Source organism: Trichosurus vulpecula, chromosome 2, assembly GCF_011100635.1.
Source record: "Trichosurus vulpecula isolate mTriVul1 chromosome 2, mTriVul1.pri, whole genome shotgun sequence".
In the NCBI taxonomy this organism is placed as follows: Eukaryota; Metazoa; Chordata; class Mammalia; order Diprotodontia; family Phalangeridae; genus Trichosurus; species Trichosurus vulpecula.
This window is the reverse complement of record NC_050574.1, coordinates 72858141-72874255: the sequence shown is the minus strand read 5'-3', so window position 1 is coordinate 72874255 and position 16115 is coordinate 72858141.

Below are 16115 nucleotides of genomic sequence, written 5' to 3'. Positions count from 1 at the left end.
TGGATAGAGTGCCAAGCCTGGAGTCAGGAAGACCTAGTTCAAATCTGACCTTGGACATTTACTAGCTGTGTGACCCTGCGTGTGTCATAGATTCCTCATCTGTAAAATCAGCTGGAGAAGGAAATGGCAAAGCACTCCAGTATCTTTGCCAAGAAAACCCCAAATGGGGTCACACAAAGTTGTACATGAAACGACTGAACCCCAAGTTATCCCAATGGAATAAAAGCTCTTTGAAGGTAGGGACAGCTTCCTGTTTGTCTTTGGCTCTTGAAGAGACTTAAATGCTTGTTGAATGAATGAATGCATGGATGGATGGATGGACGGATGGATGGATGGATGGATGGACGGATGGATGGATGGATGGATGGATGGATGAATATATGGATGCGTGCATGAATGAATCTAATCTAGCAAACATCTCTTAAGCAGCTCCTGGGTACGAGGCCCTATGACAGGTGCTGAAAATATGAAGACAAAATGAAACCAAGTCCCCTCTTCCCCAGTCCCCCACCCCAAGGAGTTCACATTCCTTTGGAACTGGGAGTGTCAGTTCCTGAGCTCCATTTCAACAGCTGGCAGCTGAGGAGAAGGTTCCTGCTGGCCTTGGAGCCCAGGGCTCACAGCAGCATCTCTCACCCAGCCCGGCTAGGCCTGGTCCTAAGTCAGGGAGGCTGGGATCAGTCATCCGCCATAGCTTTCCTGAGTCTGCGGCCCTTCTGGTTTCCACCATTGGCTGGGGTTGGCTCGGTGCCCGGCCTCAGGCTCCAGGGATGGTGAGCCAGACCTAGACTGAGCCAGCAAGTGACTGACCAAGGCCTCAAGAAGAGGATTCTGCCTTGGCTTGCATGAGATGATGGGATTTTTGGAGATGGAAGGGACCTTAGTAAGCAATGCAGTGTTTGTCCACTGGACAGGGGTAGTAAGCAGTTCAATTAGGGTTTGAACTCAGGTGTCCTGACAGTAAGTGGCATGCTCTTCCTCCTACACCGGACTGTCCCTTGGCGTGTTATAGATCTAGAGTCAAAGGACATGGTGCTCAAAATCACAACTTATGATTGTTACTCACTACTGTAGGGAAGTCATTTAACCCCACTGGGCCTCAGTTTCCATACCAGGAAAATGATGGGGTTAGACTAGATTATATCTAAGGCCTTCCCAGCTCTCAGTCCTACTGTCTTATGGTTCTATCTACGTCTGGCAGACATGCTACGACTAACTCTCCAATGGCACCTACTTGGTACAAGAGTAAACACTCAGGAGCTAAAAATTATCTTCCTGAAACATAACTCCAGCCACATCATTCCTTTGCTCCAGAACATTCAAGGGCTCCCTATTGCCTGTAGAATAAAATCCAAGCTACTTAGACTGGAATTTAAAACCCTCCATGATCTGGCTCCCAAACACCTTCCCAGATTCATATCACATTACTCCTTTTCAACCATGCTACAATCTTGGCATTGGGAATCCAATCTCCTCTCTTGGTACCTTTGCCCAGACTGTCCCTGCCACCTCGAATGCCATCACCTCTCACCTCTCTGGCTCTTAAAATTCTCAAGTTTCCCTCAAGTCTCAGTTTCGTGGTACTTTTCCTAGGAGCACTTTCCTGATCACCCAGATTATTAGGGCTTTTGCCTTCCTCAAATGGCAGCACGGCTGCATCTGTGAGCTGGAGAGCCGGCCTTCCAGGTAGAAGTACCTGGTTTCCAAGCTCGGCCCCTGTCACCTACCGGCCGCGTAACTTGGGGCAAGTTACTCTCAGCCTCGGTTTCTCCATCTGTAAGACAAGGATAATAACAGCACCTACCTCACAAGGTTGCTGTGGGGCTCAGGGGAGATAAGTAAGGTGATTCAGAAGCCTTAAAGTGCTAGGTAAATGTCATAATTATCATTATTAATTTCTGAGTGCCCCTAAGCGACTTGCTAGGACTCTAATCTGCAACAGCAGAAGGAATTTTCCCATCTAGACTTCCCTGCTCCAGTGATCTAAATCAGAGTCAGTCCAAATTACTTATCTCTTAACAAGCTGAATTATGCAGTGTAATGGGAATTTCTCGGGGGCAGAGATGGTGCAATATTTTCATCTGTCTGTCCCTAGCACCAGCCCATGCCTTCCATACAGTAAGTGCTCAATAAGTGTTTGCAGAACTGCGGCAGCTAGGTGGTGCAGTGGATAGAGCGCCAGGCAGAACTGAGTTCAAATCCAACCTCAGACACTAGCTGTGTGACCCTGGACAAGTCACTTCACCCGGCTTGCCTCAGTTTCTTCATCTGTAAAATGAGCTGGAGAAGGAAATGGCAAACCAGTCCAGCATCTCTGCCAAGAAAACTCCAAATGGGGTCACAAAGAATCAGACATGACTGAAAATGACTGAACAAGATTCAAATTAGGACCTTCAGTGATTACCTCCCATCACCTGGAAAAGCCTGGTAATGAGAATTGACCTAGTGACCTAGTTTCAAATTCTGGCCCCACCACCTCCTAGCTTTGTGACTGTGGGTGAGTCACTTTATCTCCTTTAGTCTCAATTCATATAGCAAAGCAATTTACAAATACTACCTCATTCGACCCTCAACACAACCCTGGGAGGCAGGTGATATTATTACCCGCTTTTTACAGACGAAGAAACTGAGTCAGGCAACGGTTTAAATCCTTTGCCCAGGACCATACAGCTACTAAGTGTCTGAGGTAGGGTTTGAACTCAGGTCTTCCCGTCTCTTGAGTCTGTGCTCTAACCATTGCGCCACCTGGCTGCCTCTCTACTAATAAATGTGAAAGGATAATAACAAGATGGTGACTCGCCTCAGGGTCATCTCAATGTGAGGTAGCTGGCGGTGCAGTGAATGGAACCCAGGGCCTGAAGTCAGGAACACCCTAGCTCAAATCCAGCCTCAGACGCTTGCTAGCTGAGTGGTCCTGGGCAAGGGACTTAACTGCCGCCTGACTCAGTTTCTTCATCTGTAAAATGGAGATAATCGCACCTGCCTCCCGGGTTATTGTGAGACTCAAATGAGATAATATCTGTAAAAGTGCATAACCCTTCCCTGAACCCCATCAAAAAGGGGTGAGAATGGCATTGATAATCCTGATGCCAATTAAATCACGCTTTTTTCACCACAGCCCTATCAGTGCCCCTTCTTATGCCCCTTTTGTGGTGGAGAAAGCTGAGGTTCAGGGGTGGTGCGTGTCCCCATCCGGATGCAAATCCCACCCCCTCCAGACTCCGAGGACCAGGGCTTTTCCCACTCCTCTGCACGGCTTCAGAGGGTCAAGGCCAGGAATGGAACTTGACCTCTGGGCCAGAGCTATTCCCCAGGGCCCCCTTCTCCAGCCTTCTGAGCTGCCCCCGCCCCTCCCCTCCCCTCGAATCCCACCCAGAGGCCCTGGGTGTGCCCTGGGAAATGTCACCACAGGGATGGAGCTGTGAAAAGCCACAGCAGCTGGAATGTGGGGGGAATCTGGGGCTATCGCTTACCTCCTGGGGAACTGACCCCTTTGGCAGCCCTGAAGGGGCCTTGGAATACTCAGCTCACAAATCCCCTGGCTGAATCCCCAGCCTGGCTGCCCCTGGCCTTGGGGGCCAAAGCGGAGGCCCTGGGAAGCGGGGTCATGGGAGCTGCCCCTGCTCAGCAGGGCAGAAGGGGGACTCTGATGGCTAAGAAGGATCAGAGAAACTGAAGGGAAGGGGGAAGATCTGGCGGGCCCCATGCCTGACCATGGGAAGAGCACAGTCATGGGAAGTAGGCTGCTGGCAGGCCGGCAGAGGCTTTGGGGAGCTCTTGGGCCACGTGTGAGGTGATGTGGGGGAGGTCAGGCTGGGGGGCTGTATTATGTGTGGGGCTGGGTGTGAAGCCCGGGGGTGTGGGAGGTTGGATAGGACTGACTCTCTGGACTGTGTGTGTCTGAACTACACATCAGGTCAGACTGGGTGTGTGAGTCCAGACTGTGTGCATGTGAGGTCAGGCCCTGTGTGAGGCCAGGCCCTGTGTGAGGCCAGGCTGCGTGTGAGGTTGTACGTGAATCCCAGACACACTTTGCTGCAGGGATGGTTGATTGGGGGGGGGGGGGTCTGGGTTCCTGCTCTGTGCAGGGAGGGTATGTGGGCTGGGGCAGGGTTAGGCACCATGTCCCCTAGATCCCTGCTCTCTGAATTGGGAAAGGTGAGGGGTCCTGTCCTCTCTGATGAGGAGAAATCATCCCATTGACATTTCTCCAACTGGGTGTCCACTGTTTGCCTTCTCTCACTTTAAGCCATGAAGCTGGCCTTCCTCTTATCTTTCTCTTGGGATGTTGGGGAAGTCATGATACAGGGGGGATACAGTTTCAGAGTGGAAGAATTTGGCCTGATAAGATAGAGCCTTCCTTGGCAGCCAGAGGGGCATGACTCTGTCCCTGGCCCTTTCCCTGCCCAGCCCTCCCCCAACCGCACTGCCCTGTCCTATTTAAAACAGGGCAGAGGGAGCCTTCAATGCCCTGAAGCCCAGCCAGTGCCTCCCCTCCCTTTCTTCCTTATCTGAGCTGGCATTGGCAAGAAGGCAGGAGGCAGGACTGACAAAGGAAGGGCACCTGGCTGGGGGGGCCCAGGCCCCTTTCACCAGCACCATTTGGAATCCTTTTATATCTGGTCCAATTTCTGAAGGGCATCACCCAGCATTGGAGAGAGTCCCTGTCTGAAACTCAGAAGCACTCACTGCCACTGTCCAGGTTACTTCTCTTGGGCCCTGAGCTATAAAACGATTAGGGCCAAGGTTAGATGATGTACAAGGTCCTCCCAGCTCTGATATCCTGGGTTCTGATGCCCTCCCAGCTCTGACATCCTGCGTTCTAAGGCCCCTCCCAGCTCTGATATCCTGGGTTCTAAGGCCCTTTTCAGCTCTGATGTTCTATATTCTTTGATCCCTTCCAGATTTGATATTCTGTGTGCTAAGCATCTTTCTAGTTCTAACATTCTCTATTCTAAAGACTCCATTCCTCCTCCCATTCCTCCATTCTACATCCTTTCTTTTTTGAGGCAATTGGGGTTAAGTGACTTGTCCAAGTTCACGCAACTATTAAGTGTCTGAGGCCATGTTTGAACTCAGATCCTCCTGACTCCAAGGCTGGTACTTTCTCCAATATGCCACCTAGCTGCCCTCTACCATTCTATATTCTTAAGGCCTGTGCAGCACTGAGATTGTTTGTCATTAGGTCCCTCTCCGTTCTGACATTCTCTGTTCTAGGGTTCCTTCCAGCTCTAACATCCTATGTTCCAAAGCCCTCCCAGCTCTGATAGGCCTTTCATCTCTAATATTCTGTGTTCTAACATTCCCTGTTCTAAGTATTTAGGGAGGCTTAGTGGGATGTATCCCTGCTCTGAGGCAGCTTATGATGAAGCAGGAAAAACAATTTGGGAGAGATGGAGGAGTCCCAGGCCATAGAACTAAGCTAGGCCTGGAAGCAACTTCAGAGAGATCATCTGGTTTCAACTCCTTCACTTTATACATGGAAAAACTAGGCCCCAGAAAGCAAAAAAGGATTTACTTTGCCTGAGGTCACATAGCAAGTCAGGCATAAGCTGGGATTTGAACTCAGGTTCTCTTGACTACCAGCCCTAGGAGGTGGGGAGAGGAAAGGGGATCAAGGACACGTTGGCCTTGGACTGGAGAAAAGGCACCTTTTCCTCCTGAGACAGGAGGATAGGAACAGGGGTCAAATGTAGACACAGAGACTTTATGACATGAAAAGGAAGGCAGTTGATAGAGCTACCATCAATGGCCTCTTTTGTATTAGGAAAGAAGGTGAAAGCCATCACGGGAGGGGAGGGGGCATGAAGAGAGGAGAAGCTGCTGTAGGGAGTGGGGTTAGGGGTGCCAACAGAGAGGGAGCCCCTTGGGGAGGGAGGTCTCCACAACGGCCCTCAATGACCCCGGGCAGCGGCCGACGGGCCTCGCTTGTACCACGGCATCATCGCCTTTCTAGGATGGCCCAGAATGATGGTGACCACAACTGGAAGGAATCAGAGGTCAATCAGTCCATTCTCATCTGGCTCTGAGCAGGAAAGAGATTTTCTAAAGGTCACACAGAGTGTCAGTGACAGATCTGAGAACAGAACCCGAGGCTCCTTGGTCCAGCATGGCGTCTGGAGCAGAGGAGGTGCTTAATAAACGCTTATCAACTGATTGGTTTATTTCCACTCTGGAAAACACAGTCACGACATGCTTTATGATGGGACTGCTTCTCATCACTCCTATTTCGTATCTGATTCTGCTGAGTTTGAAGGACAGAAAACAAATGGGAAGCCAGATCCTCCCTCCCCCACCTCCCCTGTCTGGTCCCCCGACTCTGACCCACATTCCCCACCCCACCCCCAACCACCCTTCCTTCCCACCACTCCTGTCCCCACCCCCAGCTCCATCTCCTCCTGGGAACTTCCAGAGCCTTCCCTGACCCCCTCCCCCAGGCACAACAGCTGCAGCTGTCACAGCTGGTCTGAGAACCCAGAGAGAGAGAGATGCAGCTGTCGGGAACCACATCTGTGAGAGAGGCCTGGAGACAGCCACCTTTGTCCTGGGCCCGCTGGGGGGTGAAGGAGAGTGGGAGGTGGAAGTCAGTGAGCGTGTGAGTGAGTGAGTGGGTGTGTTTGTGTGTGTGTGTGTGTGTGTGTGTGTGTGTGTGTGTGTGTTTCAGCCTCCCTTCCCCTACAAAGAAGCCCATGTAGACACACACCAACGTACACCAGGCTACGGTCTCATAGATTAGAGATCCTTGAAGAGTCAGACACACACACTTGTACATACAAAGATGCACATAGACACTGATTCATACACAGATGGAAACACAAGGATTCACACACACACACACACACACACACTTGCACATACACACTCACATATGCTTTCTCACACACAGACCAATTGACTCACACGGACATACAAAGATTGTTTCACCCAGATCCAGACTCAGCACCCTGTTTGCCAAGGAGGAAATTATTAATTTACTGGGTCGAATGAAAGAAGAATCTTTTTTTAACCTCCCAGAGAAGAGCATCACTCCTTAGCCCCGACACTTACCTACCTTCCTACACTGTTCTCCCTGCTCTTCCCAATGCCCCTGACCCCCCTCCTCCCTCCCCACTCCCCCCAAGACTGGGCTAGTCCTAGCCTGGGCTGCTTTTGTTCTGAGAGACAGGAAGGATAGAGGACTGTCTGTCTGAGTACAATACCCTGCTGAGACCTCCCAGGCCTCCCCTAGACCCCAGGGAGGTACGACCCTGGCGGCCCCACTTCCAGGCCATGCTCTTGGTGGGGCTGGGACTCCACCAGACAGACCTCTCCTGGGCCGGGGTGGGACTATCCTGGCTGGGCCCCAGGCTCTCCATGGAGGGAGATGGTGGTTTGGCTTTTATGGAGGGTCTAAGGCTCTAAGTGGTGTCTGCGGCCACCCCCACCCCACCCCCATTTTCCCAGGCTGGGCTGGGAAGGAGGCCATCTCCCTGAGCCTCCTCGGGGCTGGGGGGTCTGGATGAAGCCAGTGAGATACCAGGGGCACATTCCTGTGGTCTCTCCCCCCCACAGTCTGGCTCAGGCTGCAGGATTCAGAAGGAAACCGCGCTTGGCAGCCAAGGGCAGATGGGAGAGGCCTTCCAGCCAGCTCCCTCTTTCCCACACTCAGCCACACTCTGCCTCAACGCTCAAAGACACAGTATCCAGAGCGGGGAAGGTGACCAGCGCGCTGTCCTCTGACCTGGCCAGACCACATCTAGAGAGCTGAGCTCTTTTCTGGTCACCCTGTTGTAGGAAGCAAAGTGACCGGTGGCATTATCCAGAGGAAGTAGCTGGGGCAGCGAGAGTGTGACAGTCATCATAATAATCACCATTGTCATTTATTTGGCATCTTAAGGCTCCTACATGTATTATTTTATTTGAAAAGACTTCAGGGGGAATATAATGTTTCCTTTAAGTAGAGGCAGCTAGGTGATACAATGAACAGAGCGCTGGGCCTGGAGTCAGGAAGACTCATCTTCCTGAGTTCAAATCTGGCCTCAGACACTTACTAGCTGTGTAACCCTGGGCAAGTCACTTACCCCTGTTTGCCTCAGTTTCCTCATCTGTAAAATGAGCTGGAGAAGGAAATGGCAAATCGCTGTAGTATCTTTGCCAAGAAAACCCCAAATGGGGTCATGGAGAGTTGGGCATGACTGAAATGACTGAATAACACAACAACGATGACCTTTAGAGCTGGAAGGAACCCAACCTGGATGTTCTACAGAACAGGCAATTGAGAAGACCACTGGACAGGCTGCTCCCCGAGCCTGGAATGCTCTCCCATTCCTCCCCCTCACCTCGTAGACTCTCCAGATAATGATGATGATAATAGCTAGGATTTCTACAGCATCTACCATGTGCCGGGCACTGTGCTAAGAAAGCACTGTACAAATATTTTCCCATTTGATCCTCGTCACAACTCTAGGAGGTAAGCTGCTTTTATTATTCCCAATTATAGTCAGGGAAACTGAGGCAAACAGAAATTAAGTGACTTGCCCAAGGTCACACGGCTGATAAGTGTCTGGGGCAGAATTTCAACTTAGGTCTTCCTAATTTCAGGCTGGGCACTCTATGTGCTGAGTTTAAGGCTCAACTCAGGGGCCACCTACTAGCTAAGACTTTTCCTGACCCCCTCAATTATTTCATATTTACTCACGCGGGTACATGTGATATAGACCTATGTAAACTCTGTGAGGGCAACTGATGTTTTGTTTTTCTTTCCTTGTGTCTCCAGCACCCGGCTTGTTGTAGGATGGTGCTCGGTATAGAGGGGGCACTGAATAAATGCTTCCGATTGAATTGAGATGATTCACCAAGGTCATAAAGATATCAGAGCCAGGATTTTTTAAAATTTATTTTTCATTTTAAAAATAATTTTCATTGCTTTTGTTTTTTTTATTTTTTTAAATGTATATAATTAACTTATTTATTTTTAGTTTTCAACATCCACTTCCATAAGATTTTGAGTTCTAAATTTTCTCCCCCTCCTCCTCCCTCCTCTCCAAGACGGCATGCAATTTGATATAGGCGTTACTTACACATTCATGTTAAACGTATTTTCACATTAGTTGTGATGTAAAGAAGGATCAGAACTAATGGGAGGAACCATGAGAAAGAAGAAACAAAAAGAAACAACCAAAGAAAATGAGAGAAAATAGCCCGCTTCCCTCCACACTCAGACTCCAGAGTTCTTTCTCTGGATGTGGACAGCATTGTCCATTGTGAGTCTTTTGGAGCTGTCTTAGATAATAACTTTTATTATTACATTTTGTTTTTATGTCTCTAGAATTTCTCCCAGTGCCCACCCCCTTCCCCTTCCCAGGGAGCCATCCCATGTGACAAATAATACTTTGTAAAGAAAAAAAGAAAAACTTCTCAATACATTCACAGAATCTGGCAACATGGGGGCAGCTAGGTGGCTCAGTGAATAGAGCACCGGCCCTGGAGTCAGAAAGACCTGAGTTCAAATCCAGACTCAGACACTTGACAAGTACCAGCTTGTGACCTTGGGCAAATCACTTAACCCCAATTGCCTGCCCTCCCCTCCAAAAACAAAAAACAAACGAAAACAAAAAGAATCTGGCAACATGTGCCAAGTTCCACTCCTGTGGACCTCCTGCCTCTCATATCTTGTCTTTGTACTATAGAACAGGAGAAGGAAGGCTGGATTTAGAGGAACAGAGCCAAGGTTTGAACCCAGGTTCTGTGACCCGCAGTCCAGCCCTCTTTCTCCTGTACTATACTGAGAGGTGACAATAGGGTAGGGTGTAGAACACAGGGCTTGAAGTCAGGGAGATCAAATTCTGAATCTGATATCAAACACTTACTAGCTATTTGACCTTGGACATATTTCTTAACCTCTCCAAGCCTCAAGTTTCTTCATCTGTAAAATGGGGTAGCACCTCCCTCGTAGGGTTATTGCCAAGATCAAATGAGAAAAAATATGTAAAATGCTTTGTAGATACGAGTTGTTAGCGTTGTATCATACAATTTCTCCAGTATTTAAAGGGCTGGTCTGTGGAAAGGTGATTGACGTAATTATCTTGGTCCTGGAAGGCAGAATTGGGAGTAACGGATGGACAGGACAGAGACAGGTTTCAACTGTACATAAGCAGACACTGCCTGACATTTTGAGCCGTACAAATGTGCATCAGGGAGTCTCCAGAGGGAGTGAGTTCCCCGTCACTGGAGATGTTCAGATGCAGGCTGGATGATTGTTTCTCAGGGCTGCTCCTTCAGGTGCAGGTTGGACAGAATGGCCTCTGAGCTCCCTTCTTGCTCTGAGACTGTGATTCTGAGAAACATGGCTTGGCGGCCAAAGGCCAGAGGAGAGAAGCCCTTTAGGCAGGGTCCACTGCTTTCCCACACGGAACCAGACTGTGGGAACCTGATCGGCCATCTCTAGCCATGGAGCTGTCTGCCCAGCAAGGACACCCAAGGGAGGGGAGGGAGGGAGGAGGACACAACTGCTTCCACAGGGGCTTTGGGAGGGGTCGAGACAGAGGGCCTCTCTGGGCTAATCCCAGGCACTGCCTCCTCTGGGGCCAAAATCTGGTGGGAAGGGGACACTGGGGCATCCCAGGCAGTTCAGCCTAGCCCTGGGGGTGGAGAAGGCTTCATTCATGCCAGAAGGTATTGTGGGTAGGGGTGGGAGGCCCTGGTACCTCCCACTTCTGAGTGGAAAGCCTGTGTTTCCCCTCTCTGGCCTTAAGATTCTTGGTAAAATGAGAGGGTCTCTAATATCTTTTATAGGTCTAAATCTCATGGTCCCGGATTGCCTAGGGATTTGTTTCTCAGGGCCCCCACCACAGTCTGCAGAAAGAAAGTTACTGGAAATTTCTGTAGAGAGCAAGACTAAGATTCACTCCTCCTTTCTTCCTTCTTTCCTTCCTTCCTTCCTTCCTTTCTTTCTTCCTTCCACAAGCTTTTATTAAGCATCTACTCTGTCCTATGTTCAAATGAGATCACATTTATAAAGTGCTTATATGGCATTTTAAGGTTTACAAAGCACTTTACACGTACTATTTTATTTGAGAAGACTTGGGAAGGGGAAGACAGAAGGTACTTAATGATCGTTTATTCCTTTCTCCTTCTCCATACCTTCTAGGTGCTGGGGATACAGAGACAAAAATCAGTCTCTACCATCAAGGAGCTTATATTCTTTTAAAAACGTTTTCATTGCCATGTTTAGCTTTTATGTCACATTCATTTTCTATAGACTCCCCCTCCCTGCCCCTGCAGGAAGCTATTCTTTATAATAAAGAAGAAAAAAGAAAGAAAGAAAAAGCAGACAAGGAAAGCTCTCCAACAAATTGAATCAGCCAGATGGTACATACTGTGCTCCATGCCAATACTTACCTGCCTCTGGAAAGAGGGTGGGAGGCAAGAATTTTCAAGGATTTTGCATTTGTTTCTAATTTTTTATTGCTATATTTTGGTTTTGCATCATCTTTATTTCCCTATATATATGTCCCTCTCCCCCTTTCCAGAGGGAAGAATAAACAAGAAATTTAAAAAGAGAAAGAATGCAGGTCAGCAAAATTAAGGAACACATTGAAATCTGCCACCCCTGGTACCCGCAACGTTCCACACCCATAATCTTCCTCCTCCACAAAGAAGGGAGGGAGGTGCCTTTTCAAGGAGCTACTACTCTGTTGGTAACACTTTTCTCACAACAACCCTGGGAAGTAGAGAATACAAGTATTATTTTCCCCAGAGAAGGGAAATGCCCTGCCTAAGACCACATACCTTTTTTCTGAAGTGTTCAATTTTTCTGAAGAACGCAAACCCAGGTTCTCCTGGTTACAAGTACGAGTGTTTTTATAGTATAGTGTGTAGTTAATTGAACCCTGGTTTTGGAGTCAGGAGACCTGGGCTGAGTCTAGTTACTACCCATGTGACCTTTTGTTGTTGTTGATAATGATTCTTTGTGACCCTGTCTGAGGATTTCTTGGCAAAGATCCTGGAGTGGTTTGCCATTTCCTTCTCCAGCTCATTTTACAGAAGAGGAAACTGAGGCAAACAGGGTTGAGTGACTTGCCCAGGGCCACACAGCTAGTAAGTGTTTGAGGCTGGATTTGAACTCAGGAAGATGAGTCTTTCCTGCTCCAAGCCTGGCTCTCTACCCGCCATGCCACCTATCTGCTTTCATGTGACCCTAAAGAAGACATTTCCATTCTCTGTGTCCTTTTCTGTAAAATGGGGATAATCTTGCATCTTTTCCACCAGAAGGCAAGTACTGTGAGAAAAGTAAGATATAAAATTTACAACATTATGGAAAGGAAGTAATTCTGCATTAAAATATCTGTCTGTATCAGTCTCTTACTCATAGCTACTGCCGACGTATCTGTTCCACCTGCCCATTCAGTTTTTAGGAGCCTTTGGGGCTGGCTGGTAAGTACTCTGTGTTCTCATTTCTGGCTGTCATAAACGCTTTCTAATCCCAGTTGTCTTTGGTTTCCTATGAAGAGAAGGACCATTTGCAGTCAACCTGGAACATTGGGAAGAGTGATGGATTTTGAGTCATTGGACCCGGGTTCAAATCATGACTCTGTCACTTACCACTTGTATGATTAGCTAGTGTCCTGGGACATGTCACTTAATCTCTATGGGCCTCGATTTCCTCATCTGTGAAATGAGGGAGTTAGATTAGATGGCTTCTGTGGTCCCTCCTCTCTCTCAGTCTAGGTCTCATCTCCTCGTAGTCTTGGGTGGGCACAGATAGCATCTCAGAGGGATCTACTTTAACATGAAGAGAAAAAGTGGCTTGACAGGCACAGAGAGCAGGCAGGAAGGCTGTGCTGGGGAGACCCAGTGGGTGATAAGGATGTAAAGTGTCATTGGAGGTTTGATGTCAACTCGGAAGAGGGTCTCTAGTGGAGTGCCCCAGGGATATGCTCTTTTAACACTTTTTATCAACGACTTGGGTCATCAGGATGTCATGTTTATCAAATTTGAAGCTGACATAAAGCTGGAAGGGATAGATGATGCACCAGAGGAAAGATTAGCATCCAAAATTATCTCAGCAGGCTAGTACATAAATAATAAAATGAGATTTAATAGGATCAGATGTAAAGACTTACACTTGGGTGGAGGAAACCAGCTTCACAAGTACAAGATTGGAAAGATTGAGCTAGCCAGAAGTTCATCTGAAAAAGATCTGGGAGTTTTAGTGGACCACAAGTACAATTTTTCAACAGTATGATATGGCGGCAGAGAAACCAATGCAACATTAGGCTGTATTTTTACATGAATTATGTTCGAGACCAAGATAGTAAGTATTCCATAGTGTTCAGAGAAGAAGCTTCTCTGAGAAGGGGCATTTAGGCTTGAGATTCTGAAGCTGACATTCTCAGGGTACCCATTCAGTATTGATTCCCTATGGGGTCAAAGAGTGACCCCTTTCCTCCTTGATTCTGCCTCTGGGGGAAACCTCAGAGCCCCCAGATCTAAGAGCTGGAAGGGTCCTCAGCGGACATCTCGTCTAACCTGTACCTGGCCCAGTATCCCTGCTACAGCTTGCTCAGCAGGTGGTCATCGCGCCTTCTCTTGAAGGTCTCCAGGCAGGGCAAACCCACCTCCTCTGAAGGCAGCCTCTTCCACCCTTGGACATCGCTGATAGTTAGGAAGTTTTCTTGACCTTTAAGAGGTCAAGAATTAATTCCAGTGCTTTCCCTCTTTTAATTATTTCCTATTTATCCTGTATCTAGCTTGCTTTGTGTACATTTGTTTGCATGTTGTCCTCTCCGTTAGACCGTAAGCTCCTTGAAGGCAGGAACTGTGTCTCTGCTGCTTAGCTCAATGTGGGCCATAGTCGGGCATTTAATAAATGTTTGCTGAATTGAATCAAGCAGAAATCTCCCTCTTTGTAATTTCTCGCTGTTCATCCTACTTCTGTCCTCTAGGTACTAGTCCTAGAAGTTGGTCAGTTCCTGCCCTGCTCTGAGCCCACCCCTCAGGTGCAAAGCCTTGAGGTAGGAGCTGAGGGAAAGACAAGGCTAGAGCAGAAAAAGTAAGAAGCATTTATTAATCAGCTTCTACGTAGCAGGCACAATGCTAAGTGTTATGGATAGAAATACAAGCAAAGCTTTTTGTGGTGGTGAGGAATTGGAAGTTGAGGGGATACCGGCCAACTGGGGAATGGCTGAACAAGTTGTGGTATATGAATGTAATGGAATACTATTGTCCCATAAGAAATGATGAGCAGGTGGATTTCAGAAAAACCTGGAAAGACTTACATGGACTGATGCAGAGTGAAGTGAGCAGAACCAGGAGAACATTATACACAGTTACAGCTACAATGTAGGATGACTAACTTTCATAGACTTAGCTCTTCTTAGCAATGCAAGGATCTAAGACAACTCCAAAAGACTTATGATGGAAAATGCTATCCACATCCAAAGAAAGAGCTATGGGATCTGAATGCAGATTGAAGCATACCATTTACTCTCTCTTTTTATTTTGTTTACTCTTTCTTGTGGTTTCTCCCATTGGTTCCAATTCTTCTTTACAACATGACTAATGCAAACATGTTTAACATGAATGTGTATGTAGGACCTATATCAGATTACACCCTGTCTTGGGGAGGGGAGAGGGGAAGGAGGAGGAGAAAATTTAGAACTCATAATCTTATGGAAGTGAATGTTGAAAACTAAAAATAAATAAATAAACAATTAAAAATACAACACAAGGTACTAGTAAAGAAGTCAGCTCCACCCCGAGGAAGACCTCAATCTGAGTGGGGAGTCCCCTGGACAAAAAGCACATCCCTGAATGAGTGTGTGCAATTGTCTACTAAAAATCACAAAGGGGCAGAAGAGAGACCTTGTGCCAACTCCTTCATTTTACAGACAGGGAAACCCTGGGCCACCAGGGAAATGAGAAGACCTTTCTGGAAAGAGCTTTGGGCTTGGTGTCCAGAGACCTGGCTGAGTCTCAGCTCTGACTCTTCCTGGGGAATCATAACCTCTCTGAGCCAAGAGTGTGCTGCATCCAGCCAGTGAGAGCATTCACACCTCAGAAATGGGTGTGCACTACAAATCAGGGCTTAATTTATTGCTTTGTTGATTAAGAAGTGATGGGGAAATGTTAATAATTCTGATAAATAAACTTAAAGGTGTGTTGTATGTACATTTTTTCCCCAGAGGAGAAATACACCGGAGAGCTGCTTGTTAAATGTTTATCACCATGCCGCTGTCTCTGAGTCTCAGTTATCCCAGTTGTAAAAGTCAGAGTTCCTTATTGGCACAAACAGAACTCGCTAACTTCAAGCCAAGGGCTCTTTCCATCACACTGTGATTATACAATGTATGTCAGGGATGTTATGGGTACTGGGATGGGGAAGAGGACAGACTCGAAGAAAAGCTTGGAGGGGAGGAGATGCTGAAGTCAGCCACTCGAAATAATGTCATTGGGCAGCCCTCTGGTGGTGACAGATGGACCTGACACCCACCCCTCCCGATTACAGGATTCCTACTCTTCAGGCCCCTGGCTTTCCCTTGACTGGCCCACACACTGACTAGCCCTGGGAGTCAGGTGGGCTTGTAACCTGTTAGGGAGGGCGCTAAGTTGGAGAGAGGTGGGGTAACCCATTGATGACCCTTGCTGGGGCTTTGCTACTCAGATCTGTGCTGTCCTTCAGAGCCTGGAAGCCCAGTTGCTCGTGGAAAGAAGAAAGAACCTTGGACTTGGTGTTTGGAGATGTGGGTTTGAGGCTGGCTGTGACATTTCATGGCCATGCACCCGGCACTGTGCTAGAGCAGGGACTGTCTTTTGCCTTTCTTTGTCTCCCCAACATTTAGTGTAGTGCCTGGCATACAGTGGGTGCTTAATAATCTGTCAGTCAACAAGCATTTATTAAGGCCGGTGCTATGCACCGGGGATGCAAAGAAAGACAAAAGCCAATGCCTGATCTCACGGATTTCACAGTCACATTGAGGAGACAACATGCAAACAACTGGGTACAAACGGGACATCTGCAGGGTAAATTGGAAATAACCTCGGGGGAAGGCAGTAGCATTAGCCTGGAAAATTCTGGCAGATGGTGGGATTTTCACTGAAATTTAAAAGATGATGAGGTAGGGGGAAGGGAGCAA